This window comes from Rattus norvegicus, chromosome 4 (assembly GCF_036323735.1).
Source record: "Rattus norvegicus strain BN/NHsdMcwi chromosome 4, GRCr8, whole genome shotgun sequence".
In the NCBI taxonomy this organism is placed as follows: domain Eukaryota; kingdom Metazoa; phylum Chordata; class Mammalia; order Rodentia; family Muridae; genus Rattus; species Rattus norvegicus.
The window spans coordinates 15,703,027-15,722,123 of record NC_086022.1 but is presented as its reverse complement, the minus strand read 5'-3'; the positions used below and the strand labels follow the sequence as shown (position 1 = coordinate 15,722,123).

Sequence of the window (19,097 nt, the reverse complement as noted above, 5' to 3'; positions counted from 1 at the left end):
ATTGCTTAGGGCTAAACGTGTGTACTTAGGATGTGTCTGTTCCAGCCTGAGAGATTAAAGATGCGCACTTAGGGCTAGCCATACCACACCTAGAAACAGGCTCTTTTTTTTAGTAAGTAACAGAATCTTGGGCTTCACGGTATGATCAAATATCCTGCAACTACTTTTCAGCAGTTGAACATCGTTCATGTTCTTCACCCCGCAGTCTACATGTAATTGACAAAATCCCATTGCAGCTAGAGGGCAGGGCTCAAATGTACAGTACTATTCATAGAGATAGCATAGAGCCCAGGGTTCAAATGTAGGACACTATTTCTAGAGATACTGGACTCGCTGCCCTAATTGCTGTGATAAAAGATCAAACAACGTAAAGAGGGAAAGGTCGATTTGGGCTCACAGGCCAAGGGTACAGGCCAGTAAGATAAGAAGTCATGACAGTAGGCATTTGTACTGGGTTTTCACATTGCATCCTCAGCTAGGAAGAGGAGGGCAAGCAATGCTGTCATTCAGTTTGCTTTCTCCCTCCTATTCAGTCAAGGACCGTAGCCCTTGGAAATGTGCTGCCCTCAGTTAAAGAGGGTCTTCCCACATCAATTCATCTTATCTAAAGAATGCCTCACAAGCAAGCCCAGACCCTAACCTAATCAAGTTAATGGCTCCCAAGTCTGCCCAGAGACTTGCCTCTTTGGTGGTTTTTAATCCTGTCAAGCTAATAACCAGCGTCAATCATCACAAACAGCAACACTATGTTTTAAGTTCATTTTGAATTCATTTCCTATTTGGTTCACAATACCTTATCTGCATTGCGCTAGGCACAACGCAAGAGATTTAACATAAAAGGACTGGTGGGGAGGGTGATCATGTTGACTTTGCAGTACCATGATGAGCAAATCATCTGTTTTGATCTCTTTCTGTGCAGATGCACAGACCAATGCCAACAAAGCATCCAGAGAGCATAAGGCAAAAATTAATGAATTCTGAGTAAATAGATTCGTATTGTCTACATAGACACATTACTATAATAGAACACCCAAGATAACCAACCTCGAAGGAGGAATGCTTTGGTTTGATTCACAGTCTGTGATGAGGCCATACACTGGTTGCTCACGGCAAATGAAGTTTCTTACTTAATGGCAGTCAGCGAACAATGAACAAAAAGGAAGCAGAAGAGACTAAGAGGCACAGTCCTTCCAGGATGCTCCTCCAATGCCCTATGTCCCCTCACCATCCTCAGTCTCATTAGGATTTTAATATTTTCCAACAGAAAAAAAAAACAAAAACAAAAACAAAACCCTGAGTATCTTAGTAGAAATACCATGACCAAGGCAAGTCTTATGAAGAACAGCAGTTAATTGGGACTGACTTACAGGTTCTGAGATTCAGTCTATTATCATCATGGTGGGAAACAGGGCAGGGATGGTGCTGAAGGAGCTGAGAGTTCTACATCTTGTTCCAAAGGCTAACTCCCAAAGACTGGCTTCTAGGCAGCTAGGAGGAGGGTGTCAAAGGCCACCTCCACAGTGACACTCTTCCTCCAACAAGGCCACGCCTACTCCAGAAATGCAACACCTCCTAATAGGACCACACCTATTCAAAGCATCACACTGAGAACCAAACATTTAAATCATGGGCCTTTGAAGGAGGTACCAGATCCAAACTCAAGCAGCACTTACTAACTCCTCCTTGGTTTTAAAGCCCTTCACCAGGGAGTGGATGGGCATAAGAAAAGAGCACATATGCAAAAGCAGTAAAACTACTATGAGAATAAGGAGACCAGGCATTAGGAGTGCTTAGGGTAGCAGATATCCATTGTTCTACAGAGAGTCTAAATGGAAACACCTGGTACCCACTTCAGAAGAAAGTCCAGAGTAGAGTGGTTTTCTCTCACAGGAGTCTAGCTAATAGGCCCCACGCTGGCTATCCAAGATAGCTTCCTAACAAAGATTAATTAGGAGACTCAAAGTGAATTTCTCTCCAAACAAAGTCCTGTGATCTCTAAGGTCTGAGCCTGGGAGTCTTCCTGTGGCACAACCGGTCTTTCATCCCACAGCCAATTCCAGGAAATTGGGGAAGTACCATCAGTATCATGCTGGCTCTGGACTGTTTTTTTCAGTCAGATAGTTCAGTGGAGGGTTTGATGGCTCGCCTCTCAGTTCTTTGTGTGCAAAGACAGTGGTTTCAACATCTCAGCCTCTGCTGTCTAGCGATTAGAAAGACACATGAATTATATACAAATATTAAAAATGTTTATATGCAATTCTTTTTTTTCTTATTTTGTCTACATTCCCAGTGGTTCCTAGTTTAGGCCTTCAAATAATTTTAGTTTTATGTAAAAATTAATAAATTATGTACCCTGATTTTAGAGAGAATACATAATTTGTTTTATATATAAATAACTATATATGTATATAAATCTTAACTTCTTCCTTGAAAATCTATACCTTACTCGCAGTTTAGAGCAAGTGTTTACTTGCTATTGTATTATTATTTAGCCTTGACTTATTTGAACTAAGAAGATTATGCAGGCACTGTAATAATGTATTAAATCATGACGGTCCAAAGCTAAACATGGTTCTTGAAATTGTCCCCTTGTAAGTATTTACCATTACCTTAACCGCCGTGGAATTTTGCTACTATTAAGCTTCACTGTGTCACCTTTGCCTGACTCCTGCTTCAATCAGATTTATTAGCCACATGTAGCCCTGTACATCAAGTGTGCCACAAAGAGCAACAGCCAAGAACTTCATCCTTTGCTCTTAATTTACCAGTTGTTCTGGCAAGCAACAATTATGTATATCCATATTCATCTTTGCTGTGAAAAACACAATCTAATACATAACTCAATTTGGAGGAAATTATGACCTAAGATAACCCTTTGGGCTAAAAATGTAGCATTTTAATTCTGATAGTGCAATATAATTGAAAGGATTTTTCAGTGGCTTGAAACAGGCATTGTGAAATAATTTTGTATAAAAAGCAGAATGTATATGAATTCTATATAAGAGACAAAATGTATATGAATTCTGTATAAAAGGCAGAATAACAGGTAGACAGCAGACTATATATATGTGTGTATATATATATATTATGTGTGAATACAGTATAGAGATATGTATATCATTTAAATTGTAAACATCAACAGACATGTATAATACCGAGAATGCGAACTTAATGTAGTCTTTAATGTAGTAACTTGAATGCCTTCAACGCTATTCCTCAAACTCCCACACTCTGAATTCCATCTCCAAGGAAAAGATTACGGAAAAGAATTCTCCTGTTATCTGTAACTTGCTATAGTAAAAACTTTCCATATATTACCTTATTTAAGCCTTATAAAAGAATAAGACCCATTATAATCTTCCTCATAAAAATGAGAAAGTGTGTCTCTTTAAGTTTAGTAAACCAACCCCAAAGCTGCACCGAGTGGGAGCTTTGGGCATCAAGTGAGAACATTTTCTTGTTATTATTGTTTTGACTTTCTAGCATGATCATTTGAATAAGTCATGTATTACATGGCCCGGAATGGATCAAAAATGAAAATATCCCTACTTCTAGCCCTCTTCTACTTCCCCACCAACAGTCACATTTATTGGTTTCTTATATATTCTCTAATAATATGGGATGGGGGCAGGAAGAGACTAACTACAAATGAACAAAAAGACAATAGCCTGCACAAATTGTTTTAAAGTAATTGCTTAAAGTTCTCTGTAAGATCATTTTATGCTTTGCCTATTAATTTGTTTCCACTACTCATTCTGTCATAAAAATTTCATTAGAATGTAGCCAGCTGTGGGGAATTAGAATACTGGGGAAGCTAAGTTTGACATACCACCATGACTTTGAGGCTAGCCTGGGCTAAAGAGTTAAGCTCAATCTCAAGAAAAATTAATATTTTTATCATTTTTTTGGAGCTCAGGCCCAGGCCTCAGCTTGCTAGGCAAGCACTCTATCACTGAGCTAAATCCCCAACCCCTAATATTTTTATTATACTGATTAATTTACTCTATCGGTCATGTCAAACATAACTGTAAACACAACTATTCTCCCTGGTGTCCAGCTTGTCTCTATACCATTGATGAGTAGGTCATCCTCCCCCATCTGATTTGGTGTGTTGATTTTATCATGACCTAAACTGTAGTCAACGTTTGCAGACTCAACTCTGTGTTTTAGCTAGCCAGTCACCCTACTGGTTGCAACATACCATAAATATATTGTTAGAGTTGCTTAGAAGGGAAGCTGCCCTTTTAGTTCTGACTCTTCTTTTCTCATCTCTGAGTACTTTAACTCCCACTGCTATGGTTAATATTTTGTTTTAATTAAACCATCTTTTGCTTGGTAAGATGTCTGAAGCATATCAATTAGCCAATTAGTTCTGATCAGTGAGAGACTTCGGCTTCATTCTACCAGGGGAGCAGCCATGCCTACAACAACCCTTATCTCTGGATTACAGAGGCTTGAGGCATTGCTGTGTCCTAAAGGGGTCTGATTCCACAGGGTCATTGTGAGGATTAGGCATACTTGTGAACTCAGTGGGTAGGAACTAGGACGAGCACACCTCGCTACATGTGAGTCAGTGCACCACAGTGATCAAGTATGCAAATGCTGGGACTGGTGCTAGGCCTGCTTCTCATCATGGCCAGCTCATTTTCTGAAGACCTTGACAAAATTCCTTTCTGTGTAGCTGGGAGATACTAGAGTTCTGGGGAGAGGCGGAGGCACGCACGCACACACACACACACACACACACACACACACACACACACACAGAGAGAGAGAGAGAGAGAGAGAGAGAGAGAGAGAGAGAGAGAGAGGACTGTTCATTGGGAGTATGCCATTGAAGAGAATAATACTGGGACCCATGCCCTTCCTTTCTCTTGTCTCTCTTTTGCTTCCAGATACAAGGTGAACCATTTCCCTTGTCATGATATATTTGCCATACCCAGAAGCAGCAGTCATTCATGTACTAGAATGTATGAATCAATGAACCAAAACACCCTTCCCTCTTTACAAGTTGATTCCAGAAATGGAAAGTTGACTGACACAGTATATTGACTGAGCAGATGTTTTTAATTTCACTACCTGTAAACATCTTTGCAAGAAGAAAAAAGACTTCCCTTCAATCCTAGGGTACAGGGCAAAACGTAATAAGTGACAGACACCTGGATTTCTGCTCCTGTCCTCACTCTGGCAAGTCCCTTTGTAAAGCCAACACACTACCACAGTCCCACAGCATGATCTTGGTTATGCTTCAAGTCATTGTGTCTGTTGGATCCCTGTAAGACACTTAGCACTCTGGCCACCAATCACATAGAATGGCAGTGGTAAATACTAGCTATTTTCCTACCCGGGTCTTTCCCCAGCCAGACTTCCGCAAAGCATCAATCACAGCCCAGTGAAACTTTGCAGAATAAATGGTAAAGAGAAAACTTCTTCTAGAGCTTCTTTATAATGGTCTCCACCTGCTTTAAGTATTTGTAAGTCTCTTTATCTATGACATAATCAAAATAGTTTAATTACCCTAAGCACATGGAAATGTGTGTGTTCATGCACACATGCACACATACATGCACAATGTTTAAAGCAGCTCCTAAATTCCCAGTTTACGCTCACAGTCATATACAAAGTTGAATGTAACACGGTATCTGTCTTCTTTCAAAGGAACTAAAATCAATGATTGAGGTCCAGTAAAATACAGTGGCACCCTCAGAGCGGAAATGATATTCACAGTGAGGGTTGATTAAACAGCAGGTCAGGAACGCTGTTCCTTTAGCTATGACGAAGAAGTTATGCAATGACTACAGAGAAAGGGGTTTGAGATAGGTCAAGGCACAGGGGTGCAAACCTCTGGGATGGGATGGAGGATTTGTGCAGTGTGAGTGGTGGAGGCACACGGGTCAGGGGAAATATTTAGAAATTAATCCAATCACTAAGACTGAACCATGTGAATAGTTGGTGATCCAAGTCCACCTGTTTAAACTGAATCTTCAGTCTAAGGCTAACTTCAGGGCCAAAGTGCGTAGGCTAAGTCAGAGCAAAGAAAGGGTGGGTAGCAGGCTGCTCAAGAGGTGAGCCGCTAAAGTAACGGCTATTGTGAATGAGTGCACTGAGTGGTTTGCAGGTCTGACTGCATGCTAACGGCTAATGGGTGACATTTTTAACTCTGAAAGTTAAGTGAGGAAATTATAACCAAGAAATAGCATACATTTCATTTTCTGCCTGCATTTAGGACACTTTTGTGAAAATTATTTGCTCTCTTGGAGGAAAAGTCTCTTAGTTTCTCAGGACCTGGTACTTTGGAAGACACCTTCCTATATTTGCACATAGTAACCTACGAGTTTTTTCTCTGCTGTTGTACATCTTTCCTTAATTACTCTTCATCTGGGCCATAAAGCATCCCAGAACTGTTTGTGTCAGCAACTTCCATTGAGAATAGCCCAAGGATTATAAACAATGTTACGTCCATGGGTACATTGTTTAAGGGATTAAGAGATGCATTTGCTGAGGTCAGGAGTATGACACAGTCCTCATGTGCCTGTCATTATCCTGTCCTTCTGGGGTTACACATTAAGATTTACATTCTATGAAGCCTGCCCTAATTTCTGAGAACTTCTAGTGACCAACCTGCAGACACCTGCTATTGCCAAGAAAAATAGGTTAGCAAAACAGTACTATCTATACGCATAGGAAGAATAAATCTGTTGAATTGTATTGAATTAACACTGAAGACGCTGTACTTTTCTTTCTTTCTTTCTTTCTTTCATTTTTGAAATTGAAAATAGATTCTCTCATCCAATTCATCTCAGCCACAGTTTCCCTCATTCCACTCCTCGCTCCCTGATCCATGGAGGGCAGGCCTCTATGAAACAACAACCAAACAGGACAAAACAAGATATAATAAGACAAGGCAAAAGCCCTAATAATGAGGCTGGACAAGGCAACATAACAGGAGGGACAGTTTCCCAAGAGCTGACAAACAAGATAAAGACACATCCACTCCCACTGCTAGGAGTCTCACCAAAACACTAAGCTGACAGCCAGTACATATATGCAAAGGAACCATCGCGGACCCATGAAGGTCCTGTGCTTGCTGCTTCGGTCTCTGTGAGCCCATATGAGCCCTGGTTAGTTGATTCTGTGGATCTGTTCTAAGTCTATGGGCTATCCAGTCTCTAGTTCCTAGACATCTAGGCAGTATATGGCATGGGCTTCCTCTCTGTAGTGGGCCTCAAGTTAAATCAGACATTGGTTGACCACTCACAGAAGTTCTGTGCCACCAGTGTCCCAGTACATCTTGCAGGCAGAACAGATCATAGGTCGAAAGTTTTGTGGTTGACTTAGTGTCCACATTTCTGTTTCAATAGCCTACAGAGTACCTTCCCAAATCAAAGAGACTACTAGAATGTAGGGGCGAGTGTTCGTCGCAGGCGCCAGCTCAACCTCTCTGTATTCAATGAGCTGTGTGGATTTTATCCTCAGCAATGGGTCCCTGTTGTCAGTTTTGAGAGGGAGAGTCTCTACCCTAGTATCATCATAAATTAGAGACCTCCGCAGTGCCTCCCCAGCCAAAAACTCAACCAAATGCAACTCAGTACTGTGATTGGAAGCCTTGCCTAGTTACAAGAGAAGGGCAAGTTTAGACTCCATAACCCCCATGACTAGAAGTCCTCACTAGGATCACCCTCAGGCCTCCCAGGAAATTTCCACCACCAGGTTTTCATCCTACTCCCACAAACCCTCCAATTCCATTTGTCTCTCCGTATACCCTCTCCCTTCATCCCATCTCTCCCCTACCTGATACCTCCACTTCCATCCCGACCTGTCCCCAGCCCACTGGCAAAATCCATTATACTCAGATATTATAAACTTAGATATCCCTTATCAGAAGAATGGATAAAGAAAATGTGGTACATTTATACAATGGAGTGTTACACATCAGGCCAATGATTGAACTAGAAAATATCCTGAGTGAGGTAACCTAGATGCAGAAAGACAAATATGGTATGTATTCACACATAAGTGGACATTAGCCATTAAGTAAACCAAACTACAAGCCATAGATCCAGAGACTTTAGGTAGAGATGAGGGCCATAGAGGGGATACATGGATCTCCTGGTTGGAAAAAAGTATTTTGCTTGTGAAACTTGTTATATTTTCTTAATGTTAAGCACTATTTTGAAAACACATGGTAATTCATTTTCCAGTTAGAATTCTGAAATAAATAATATGAAGAAAAGTGATCATCAGGGCACAATTAAAACATATAAACTATAAAAGTGTTGTACAGCTTACAAAGTTATTCCTGAACGTTGATCACAATAGGCTCACACTGCTGCTAAAGTCAAACCCACAGCCTTTTCATTTGATTTTGCAACCTCATCGTTTCCTCCAACTCCCTCGAGAAGTGTGGTCACATTTAAAAATAAAAACTCAAGAAAATACCATCTGTCTGCCTGCCCAAGGTAATACTTTCATTTTTATTTACTGCTGAAAATTATATCTTATTTCATTTTATGAAAAATGTATTTGATCTCGGTTGGAAAAAGAGACTATACTCTTCTATGAACACAGAATGTGTTTCGGAAGTCACTTGTGGGGCTACAGATCTGTAGCTCAATGGTAGAACACTTGATCAGCACCCACACTGTCTCCACCACTGCTGAAAGGAAATAAATAGAGTCTGGCATGTAAAAAATTACTTATATTTTTTTCCGTGCTCCTGAAAATATAGTCGTAGGAGCATTTTAGAACTCCCTTGCTTAAGCTCCCTTGATTTTCACATCCGGTAGGTTGGAGAAACCTAGAAATGACTACAAGCTTGAGGTAAATGTGAAAGTAGGGTTTACAGAAAGTCAAAGGGAGATGAGCCTCCCCCAAATAGGATTGATCAGCGATGGGAAGGAATTCAGTAGCCAGGTTGGGTATAAACTCAAAATTACCCAAAGAATTTTTCTTTTATTAAAAATAGATTATTTTCTAATATAATATATTCTAAGTACAGTTTCCCTTCCCTTTACTCCACCCAGTTCTTACCCACCTCTCCCCCCATCCAGATCTTCTGTCTGTCATTAAAAAAGAGCAGACTTCTAAGAGATAACAGCCAGACTCGATGATAAAACACAATAAGATAAAATAACTACCATCACAGTAAAGTCAGACAAGGCAAACTAACGGAAGGAAGGGCGTCCCAAGAGAAGGCATAGGAATCAGAGACACACACATTCATATGTTCAGTAGACCCATAAAAATACTAACCACTATCATATGCAGAGGATCGGGTAGAGAGACACACGGTGGTCCTTGCACAATTGATTTGGAGGACCTTGTTCTTCTGTTTCTTCCAACCCTCTGACTCTTACAGTCTTTTCTGTCTTCTCTTCTTCAGCTTTTCCTGAGCTTTGAGGAGAGGGAACATCCCACTGTGTGTTCCAATATCCCTCTCTCTCTCTCTCTCTCTCTCTCTCTCTCTCTCTCTCTCTCTCTCTCTCTCTGTGTGTGTGTGTGTGTGTGTGTGTGTAAAGTTTGACTGTTGCCCACTGATTTTTAGAATAAAGAAGTTATTGATAAGTCTGACATAAAAATAACCCATGCAGTACATGGGATATAAGTAAAACCAAAGTGGGTTGACACACAGTAGTAAGACTTTCAAGGAGGGTGTGTTGGTAATTCTGGCAAAGAAAGCATTTCTGGCACTCGCTCTCTCCAAACAGTAATAGTGGTGGTGACATGATATTTAGCATTTCTTGACTGCCCTGGTATATCAGACAGTCAGGAGCACTTTATATATACTATCATCCTTTTTGCTACCCTGTAGATAAACCAGACACTGATAGGGGAGCACACTCTTGTCTTCTTTTCTTGGTCACTTCCTGCCTGTCATCATCTATCCCATTGTCTCTGGCAAGTGTTTGTTCAGTTCTTAGATCCATGCAAGTATAAAGCACCAGCTGCAAAACTACTTAGAACGTCCAGTAGACATGGATGACAATAATGATCTTTATTTTTCTCAGCTCCCTGAACGAAAACTTTGTTTACTTTTGGTCTCTCTAGCCCATCACATCCTCAATATTATACCTGCTTTCTTTGGCAGAGGCAATTTCCCAGAATGCACTTCTTCTTTGCTCTTCCCCCTAAATGCCAGGATCTTGCATAATAGCATTTACTCCCACGTGTTTAATTTGCTGTGTAGGCTGAACCACTGACACATATTTTCATTTCTCCACAAAGGCTACTGTGCTGAATGTATGGGCCTCCAAGTCTCCCATTAGAAAGTAAACAAAGCTTTTTGCAACTATTGCCACTTCCTTAATACTTAAATGCCAGTTTTTATCCATGAAACCTGAAGTCTTCTCCCTTCCTTGGCTTCAGATTTTACCTATACTTTTCTTTTCAGTTGTAAAGAACATCCAGCAGACCCTGAATGTTTCTAAAAGCCTCAGTTGTTCCCTTAACTATTTTCAGGATACAACTTTCTATTTACAATCCACCAAGAGTCTCAATGTGTTTCTCTGTGTATTAGGGGCGTGCTAATGTATTCATGCACGTATACATGTTTGGGTGCTGGCCCTTGCGAATCAATGCAAAGGCACAGAGGCAATGTTGGCTGTTGTCCTCTCTATTTTTGGCACAGGGTCTCTCATTGAACCTGGACTGATTGAGCCGGGCTGTCTGACCAGTAAATCCCTGGGGTGCACCTGTCTGCCTGCTTGGTGCAGGGATGATAGGTATGACCACACCAACTTATATGGTGCAGGGAATCAGATCTCAGGTCCTTTATGTTTGAGAGGACTAGACTGGCATACTGTCTCAGCCCCTCAACTTATCGTGTTGGAAATAACCCCTCTCAAGGCAAACCAGTGAAACCAGTGGCACAACGTCTTCCATGCAATGACAACAAGACTCACCCTTTTGAATAAGCTGCCCCTTTACTCTAGCCACAGCCCTCTGGGTACTCCCCTATTTATACACTGCACCCTTAGACTTGGATCTATAAGTTCCTCAGTTTTACAAACCTTCTAGAAAGTTCAGCCAGCCATCATTTTGTGTGCGGATCGAATACTGCACCTCACGTTTCTTTGAAATTCTGCCACGGACACATCAAAGACTACCTTTTCAGGGACCATGCTGGTTTGTCAGGGTGGGAGGTCTTCTCCCTTCTCCCTGCCTGCTGTGGCCTTGAACGTGCTTTTTCCATTCCAAGCCTGCTTGGGAAAATATTAAACATTCATTTAATATGAAAATTGGTAAAGGTTTTTAAAGTATGGCGTAAGGAAAGTTTTATAAAACCATGCCTATTATTTTCCTTCACTAAGGCAAGATGCTGAAATCTGAGACTCGCACTCTGCGTGTTTGGTAAAAGGTAGCAATGTGAAGAGACCTATCAGAGCCCATGGAGCTAGGACACCAGGTTTTATTTAATCTTAAAATCCCTTAAGGAGTTTTTATTTTTCTCATGATTACTTTTGATGTCACATTTTAAAGTTCCATTCCCAGGGTTGCCCATATGCAGAGAATACAGATTCATTTCAAATGGTATTAAAATTTCCAATTTTAACAACAACAACAAAACCCTTTATGCTTTTGTCCTGCATTTTGATTTCAAATCACTGTCAATCTCCTCCTCCTGGTTTCTGTGTGTGTGTGTGTGTGTGTGTGTGTGTGTGTGTGTGTGTGTGTGTGTAAGGGGATTTCTTAGTATTTTTTTCTGATGGGAGAAAGGTTAGAAGCACCTCAGACAGAAAGGAACATTCCTAGAGCTTTTTTAACTAGACATTGCATCATTGTTTGGGGCGCATTCAGGGAGGAGGGGGTGTTCGTTTGTTTGTTTGTTTGTTTGTTTGAAGGGGGAAAAAGAGGTAGAAGTTATCCATCCCGACCTGGCTAGAGGGTTTCAACTGCCACTTTGCCATGTTTGATACCCCGTGATGGCATAAACCCAGAAGTAACTGAGAGAAGGAAAAGACAGACTGGCAGTTCTCACAGCAGAGAGGCAAGGCTGATCAAAGGCCCCTGTAGGGGATGGTTCGTCTTCCGCCTTCCTTTAGTGTGTTGTGCAGCCTCCTTGAGTCCCATGTTGGCTACCAGCTATCGGTCCCACTCTAGTCCCCGTCCCTTAATGGCATGATGGCCTGCAATCAGACCAGCGGCCTGAGAGGGAAAATGGGAATGGCCAGGGATGATAGTGCTGAGTGAGTACAAAAAGAAGCAGACATCTGTGAAGACGGGATTCAGGGAGCTCATCTAATTGAAGGGAACAAAGGCTTTTTAAACCTTCAGGTAGGAGTCTTCAGGGAGAGGGTATATCATCGGTCAGGGCTGAGGTGTTGGGAATGCCTGGTTTGCATGACGAGGAATTCCAAGTGCTGCATGGCATGACCTTAAAAGGGGAAAGGAAGCTTAACCTGGCTATCAGGGTACATGACTTCCTCTGGTGGGACAAAGGTGGAGGCACAGGTCTACGTGCGTCAGGATATTCAGGCCCAGTGGGGGTAATACTACTCTTGCCAAGCTCAGAACAAGATTTCCAAGGTTTGGCTATGCCTCAACCCCAGTCTAGCTCCAGGCCTATTCCCCACAGCTCCACAACTCCTACAGCCTCACATGCCTGTATGACCGAGAGACACAGAGACTAAAACGAGTCAGAGAGACAGAGAAAGAGACACAAAGCAGAGAGAGACAGAGACCCAGAACCGGAGCACAGGAGAACAGGAGTACAACCCTGAAGTGTGATATGAAGGTCCGAGGATACATTCAGGAGTCCGTCTTTCCTCTGCCTATCACAGGCAGGCGCTCTCCTGCTGTTTCGAAAGTTCCAGGCTTTCTGTCCCTAAAGCATCTGTCCAATCCTCCCATCCTCAACGTACCCACCTCTGGTAGGGGCTCTGAGATCACGGGGGCATGTCACTGTGTCCGGCTTTTTTAAATGTAAGTTCTGGGAATTGGATTCCGTTGTTCTGGCTTGTACTTACAAGTACCTTTGCCTGCGGGGAAAATTCCCCAGTCCTTTTCATAGCTTAATTTTTAGTGATAGTATTTGTCAGAAAAATATGGTGTTTTTCCTGCACCTATAGCAAAAATAAGTTAAGTCCCCCCCGGAAAAAGAATTAGGGTAAAATGAAGACTGAAACCCTGTAAGTCTTAGAGGAAGTACACATGCGTGCATCATTTTAATTCTTCAAAACCTGAGGTTTAGACAAACGTATACCATGAACACTCCACCCACATGGAGTCACACATCTGATTTCCATCAACCACATCATACAATAAATCTCCCAAGCAAAGTAATTCAATTATTCTGTGAAGCTTGGACAAGGAACATTTCTTTTATGCCTTTAAAAATATGAATCAAAAGAGGTTTAGAATCAGAATCGCACCATGCCTTACATCATAGCCATCTGACTTTACATTTGAATCATTTTTGCTCTGTGTTTTCCTCATAGAACCCTCCTCACTGAGGCTGCCAAAAGTGTCAGATCCAAAGCAGTGCAGTCTTTGCTTCAGAACAGACTAGAAGCATAAAACTGGTGACCTTTAATATAAACTACTCTCTGCAAAACTTAATGTCACCCAAAATATGTAAGTGCAGAAAAACTGAATATATCTGATTCTTTCCAACCAAGATCGACACACACACACACACACATACACACTTCATACAATACTTAGAATCCAATTCTCTCTCTCTCTCTCTCTCTCTCTCTCTCTCTCTCTCTCTCTCTCTCTCTCTTGTTGTTGTTGTTGTTGTTGTTGTTGTTGTTGTTGTTGGTGGTGGTGGTGGTGGTGGTGGTGGTGGTGGTGGTGGTTGAAAAATAGAAAAGTCAGTGGGGCCGTCTTGTTTCTGGGGTGTGGAGCTCTTGGTGAGGCCAGTCTGCTTCCTCTTTAACATCACAGGCTTCACAGGAGTTGCCTTGGCTGTGCAGGTGGCTACCAAGTTTTAGTCAGAGCGTTACTAGTTCTTACGGGTCATGTGCCTAATATTGATGAGTGTTGCCCGGGCATTCTCACTGATGGCAATGCTCACGAAAAAAACAACTGGTTTTCTCTGACATGATCTAGACTTCAGACCAACACAACTCCTTTCCAGTGGGCTGCGGTCTCCACTCCCACAGTCTTACTGTGAATAGGCCTATCATAGGGAAAGGAGGTGCAGGCTTTCAGATGACGGAGCTTGGTGCTGTACATCTCGCTATTCCTGTTGATCAGGAAACTGGAGCAGGTACAAACTTCCATCTAGTGCAGATGCCTGGACATGCCTTGATTTCTGTCACTATGGTGTCTGGAGCCCAGTTCCTCTTGATCATTACTTTGGAATACATTCTCGGCAAGGGGACAAATCCTCATCTAGTATGACATGATTTACAAAATCATTCGATGTCAGACATATTTTAATTGGACTGGACAAATTGCTTAGTCATTAAGAGTGCCTACTACTCTTAGAGACACTCCTGGTTTGGGTCCTGCCACAATGTCCTGCAGCTCACCACAATCTTCAAATCTAATTCTGGTGGGTCGCATGCCCTCTGCCCTCTGCCCTCTGCCCTCTGCCCTCTGTATGCTCCTACACACACACACACACACACACACACACACACACACACGCATGCACGCACACACACAAATTTTTAAAAACATTTTTGAAAAACAAATAGTACTCAAGTTTGTATAGACAGCTGACATGAATACATGTATGAAGAGTGACATGTGAAAAAATGGTAAAAGACAGAAAGATAGAAGGAAAGTCATAAGTCAGGAAAGGGACCAACAAAAGAAACAAACAAACAAACAAACAAAAAACTAAGCTAGAAATTAGAGAGCAGTGTCTGTGTCTAGTGTTGCTAATTTAAAAGACAGTTTGTCTCAACTCTATCAACAACAGAAGAAAACTCCAACTCAGAATTTCCAAATAACACTTGGAAATGATACAGTAAATCAGTTCCTTCATTCTACCTTGAAGGAATCAGCATACAGTTAGAAGCAGAATTCTTTGCTAACTGATCAAACTAGAAAGAAAATTTTCATCATTTTAAAAAAATTGTTTTTAGTATCTCTTTGTGTGTGTGTGGCCAAGTGGCCAAGGAAGGCAGAGGCATCAATGGCCTGACACTCGAGATACAAGTGCTGGGAATGTAACTGGGTCTGACTCTTAAAGAACAGCTTCAAAAGGATTATGCTACCCTCATGGATTGCCTTGCTCTTTTGATTTACATACAGAGATTTTTTTCCTGCAAAGCACTAACAAATTGTATTGAATGGCTAGATTTTTCTTCTAAAAGTTTCACTATAATCCATTTAAAAAATAAGCATAATTACGTGATATCAAAGGAGAGAAAACACCAGCTGTACACGGGGCTTAGATACTAAGTGGTTATTTTATATTGTCTCCTCCAAGAGTGTTAGGGAACTTTGGTATAAGCAGATGCCCTAGGGAGCAGGCCAGTAAAAGTCCAAGAAGGGAAAGTAATTCAGAATTTGTGAAATCTGTCCACAGTCATTACTTCTGCATTCACCTCTATGGCCGAGGCTGCTGTAACATTCCCTTAGTCTACCTGTGTGTTTATCTTGTCAGTGTACAGAAATGTAAAACATTCACCTTTTCAAACTCTAAAGGTCACACTAAATGGCTTGAGGAGTTTGAGAGCACGGGGATGTCTCAAGATCTTTGCCTATTCATTGAAGTATTAGCTTTAGAATAATTGCATGTAGCAAGACCAGAGCCACTGGAGAAAGAGAAAATACAGAAGTGAAAATAACATATTCAATTAAGTTTTATGGGACTCAGTGATTAGTTAATTAAAGTAATCTTTATCTTTACTGCTCGCCATGCACCCTTAACAGGGAAACAGAGGAGTGTTAAATGTGTGGAATTTTTCCCACGTCAGTGTATTTTCCGAAATGTGTAAGGATGAAGCAGCTGATAATACCATTGCACTTAAGGGGTATACTATGCCTGGCCCCTCTATTAATAATTTTTTATGAGGCGTAGGTTTTAGGGCCCTAGTTGATGTGACTGAAGAGTAAACTGCGCCTTGTGAAAGAACTCTTTGTGTCTTTGCTTACCAAGGAAAGTACATCTAGGTGGCAAGGGCTCTACCTTAATCGCCTGCCCTGCTGCGAGCTGTTGTCATACTTAAGAAAGGTCTGTGTTGATCTAACTCACAAAGGCCAAGAAGGGAATACGTGTGCGCATACCCACAAACACATCTACATAAGCACACAAACCAGAATAAGATCCGTGTTCATAGCACTAGCCTCCATTGATCAAGCCAGGGGCAGCTATTGGTAGGTTTTTGTTTGCCCCTCAAGTTGGCTGTGTTAAAAATATTGCTGTGGCGCTCGATTTGGCAGCACGTACACTACAGCTAAAATAGTGCAGAGATTAGCATGGCCTCTACAAAGATGGCATGCAAATTCATGAAGCATTTCAGAGCGTGGGCCAGCTCTGACAACGGATGCCTGACAAAAGCCAACTGTAACTTGAAAAGGTCTTCCTGGGGCTGCTGCATTTTGCAGTAGGTGGTAGACGGCCTATGACCCTTCCTCGCAACCTCCTGGCGTCTCTATGGCATCACAGACGTGTCAATAATAAACTCTACGATAATTTCTATATTGCTTGTTATTATCTAAAATGTATTTTAGTACATTAGATTTCCAACAAAAAGTAACATGTGTACTTGGTTTCTTTTAAAAAACAAACAAACAAAAAAGCCTATAAGCAGACTAGAAATTAAACACAGACGAATGTGCCAACACCTAAAGTACATTTGGACTTACTATTCAAACAAGGTTTTATGGGTTAATGGGTGTGAGAGAGAATACTTAGTTTTTAAAACTGGTACGCCCTGGAAACTATACGTATGCTTCAGACATAGAAGTGAATTTGAATCCTCACTTAAAATGATTGTGACCTGAGCGATTTTACACCAAATTCACCTTTCGCCTGTGGAAGTTGTCATTCTTACCACGGACAGTTGTTTGAGTGTCTAAGTGGAGTCAGAATCGTTTACCTGATGATTTGCTAGAGGATTTGTACAGAATTTGTCTTCTCCCCGAGTCATCATTAGGACTCTCGTGAAGAGAGCAGGAGAAAGAGCAACAGGTCGTACTGGAGGGGAAGGAGGCAGAGGAGGAAGAAGGAGAGGAAGAGGGATAAGGATGGTTTGAAGACGTATCTCAATGGAAGCCTGCTTGCCTAGCCAGCATGAGTCTCTAGGTTTGATTTCAGCACTGAAGAAAGGGGCCATTTTGCTTTAAGAGCATACCATATCTACAGCTCTGTGAGAAATTTTAGATACATCATATAACATAATTCTCACGATAGCCCTGAGTGGGCTATTTTGAAGATAATGAAACAGACCTAAAGAGATGAATTAATTATCTTGCTCAAGGGTCAATCAACTACTCATTTTAGAGTGTGGTTCCAAATCTTCAATCTGTATTTTGGATCTAAGAGTATCTGATACCAATTTTAAAAACTTAAAAATTCCATAAGACTTCAAAAAGTGTCTTATTTTGCTGTGGACAAAAGAGTAAAGTAGAGAACTCATCGTGTGATTGGGAGAAGGCTTGCATTAAATGCTTTTAATCCCTGACCACTCTGTTAACCCCTACAACAGAGGAACTTAGTAGCAGGTTGAAAGATGCCTTCCAGGTGTCCTTAGACGTAGCAAACTTAGGAGAAGGACACGGGCCTTGAAGCTCCAATGGGACTTTGAGTTGCTCTCAGCACAGTAGTAATTCAAGAACTCTACAGATGGCTCTCGCAGAAAACATTTGCAGTGATCTGTAGATTATTTGTAAATGCGTGTCATACACATATATGGTTGTAGTTGTTAGTTATCTTCTATTAGAAAATATAGGCTACTTCCTTTATAATAGTTTGAAATGGTCATCCAGAAAGTAATATGACTCTCAGAGCACTTCTAAGAATTGAATTTTAAATTTATACATGAAACATTACAGATATGTAATATGATATGTTGGTACAGAGGTATAGTGTGCAATGTTCAAATTAAGTTAAATCAACCTGTCTTCCTCAAGCACCTGTTATTTCTGTGTTGGAAACTTTCAAAATCTTTTCCTGGAGTGTTTTTGAAATGTTCAATATGTTATCATAGTCTGTAGTGACCAAGCTCTCTAATGGCATTCCAGAACTACTTGCTCCTGTCTAACTAACACAGTTGTCACAAATGAACCTTTCTTCATGCCCCCTCCCTGACTCTTCTCAGCCTGTGGGACCACCACTCTACTCTCAACCTCTGTGAGATGGACATTTTCAGATCCTGCATCTGAGTGATCATATGGGGCCTGGTTGTGCACATGGCTTACTGTCTTGGTGTGCTACAAATGTCAGAATTTCATCCTTTTGTGTGGCCGAATACCACATCTTCTTGATGTACCCACTGATGTCTATATGTGCTCTCTGCCAGACCCTTTCCCTCCCATCTTGTCTGTTTTAATATCCTGAACTATTTACCTCACTTGTTTTCATTTGTACCTCTGTAAAGTTCATCACATCTCCCTCCATGATTTCATTATTTTGTCAAATATTCTATTGATACAGTTATTATATTATACTGGAGTTCATTTCTACAAGTCTTTGTACCCTATCACTTAGTAGGAATTCAATAATCAATTGAATATTGATGATATGGTGATGTCACTGAAAGTAGAGACTGGGTATTGGTGAACTGACTTTTAGCAGTGACTGCCTCTGTACCTAGCCTGGAGTGTGTGTGCGTTGTTATTTGAGTGAATGAATGAAAACAAAAGACACTTAGAGTCAAGTTCATAGATTGAAATATTCTTAGAGCACAATTGTCATTTAAAACAATATTTGAGATCAATAATGGATAGAATATGTCACAGAATTGATGAATGTGGCACAAATTTGTAAAAATAAATAAATAAATAAACAAGCTTTGAACTTCAGAATGAAATGAGCTTCCTCAAATATTCCACACCATTCATGACGACAAAGTCCACTCTCATAGAAAAGGGTACACCCCAACAGTAACATTGTTATAGGTACAGTCAAAAGCAAGAGTCCATGACAACTCCTGCCTTTTACACTTTCCAGAGAGAGAGAGAGAGAGAAGGAAAAA

At 41.1% G+C, this 19,097-nt stretch overlaps 1 protein-coding gene and 1 pseudogene across 26 annotated transcripts in view; one reads left to right on the top strand and one right to left on the bottom strand.

The window, feature by feature from the left end:
* The window catches only part of Magi2 (membrane associated guanylate kinase, WW and PDZ domain containing 2), a 1,483,910-nt gene that overhangs the window by 1,040,304 nt on the left and 424,509 nt on the right, over window positions 1-19,097 (top strand). The gene's annotated exons all lie outside the window — the stretch shown is intronic.
* On the bottom strand, window positions 13,933-14,247 carry Rpl28-ps10 (ribosomal protein L28, pseudogene 10; annotated as a pseudogene).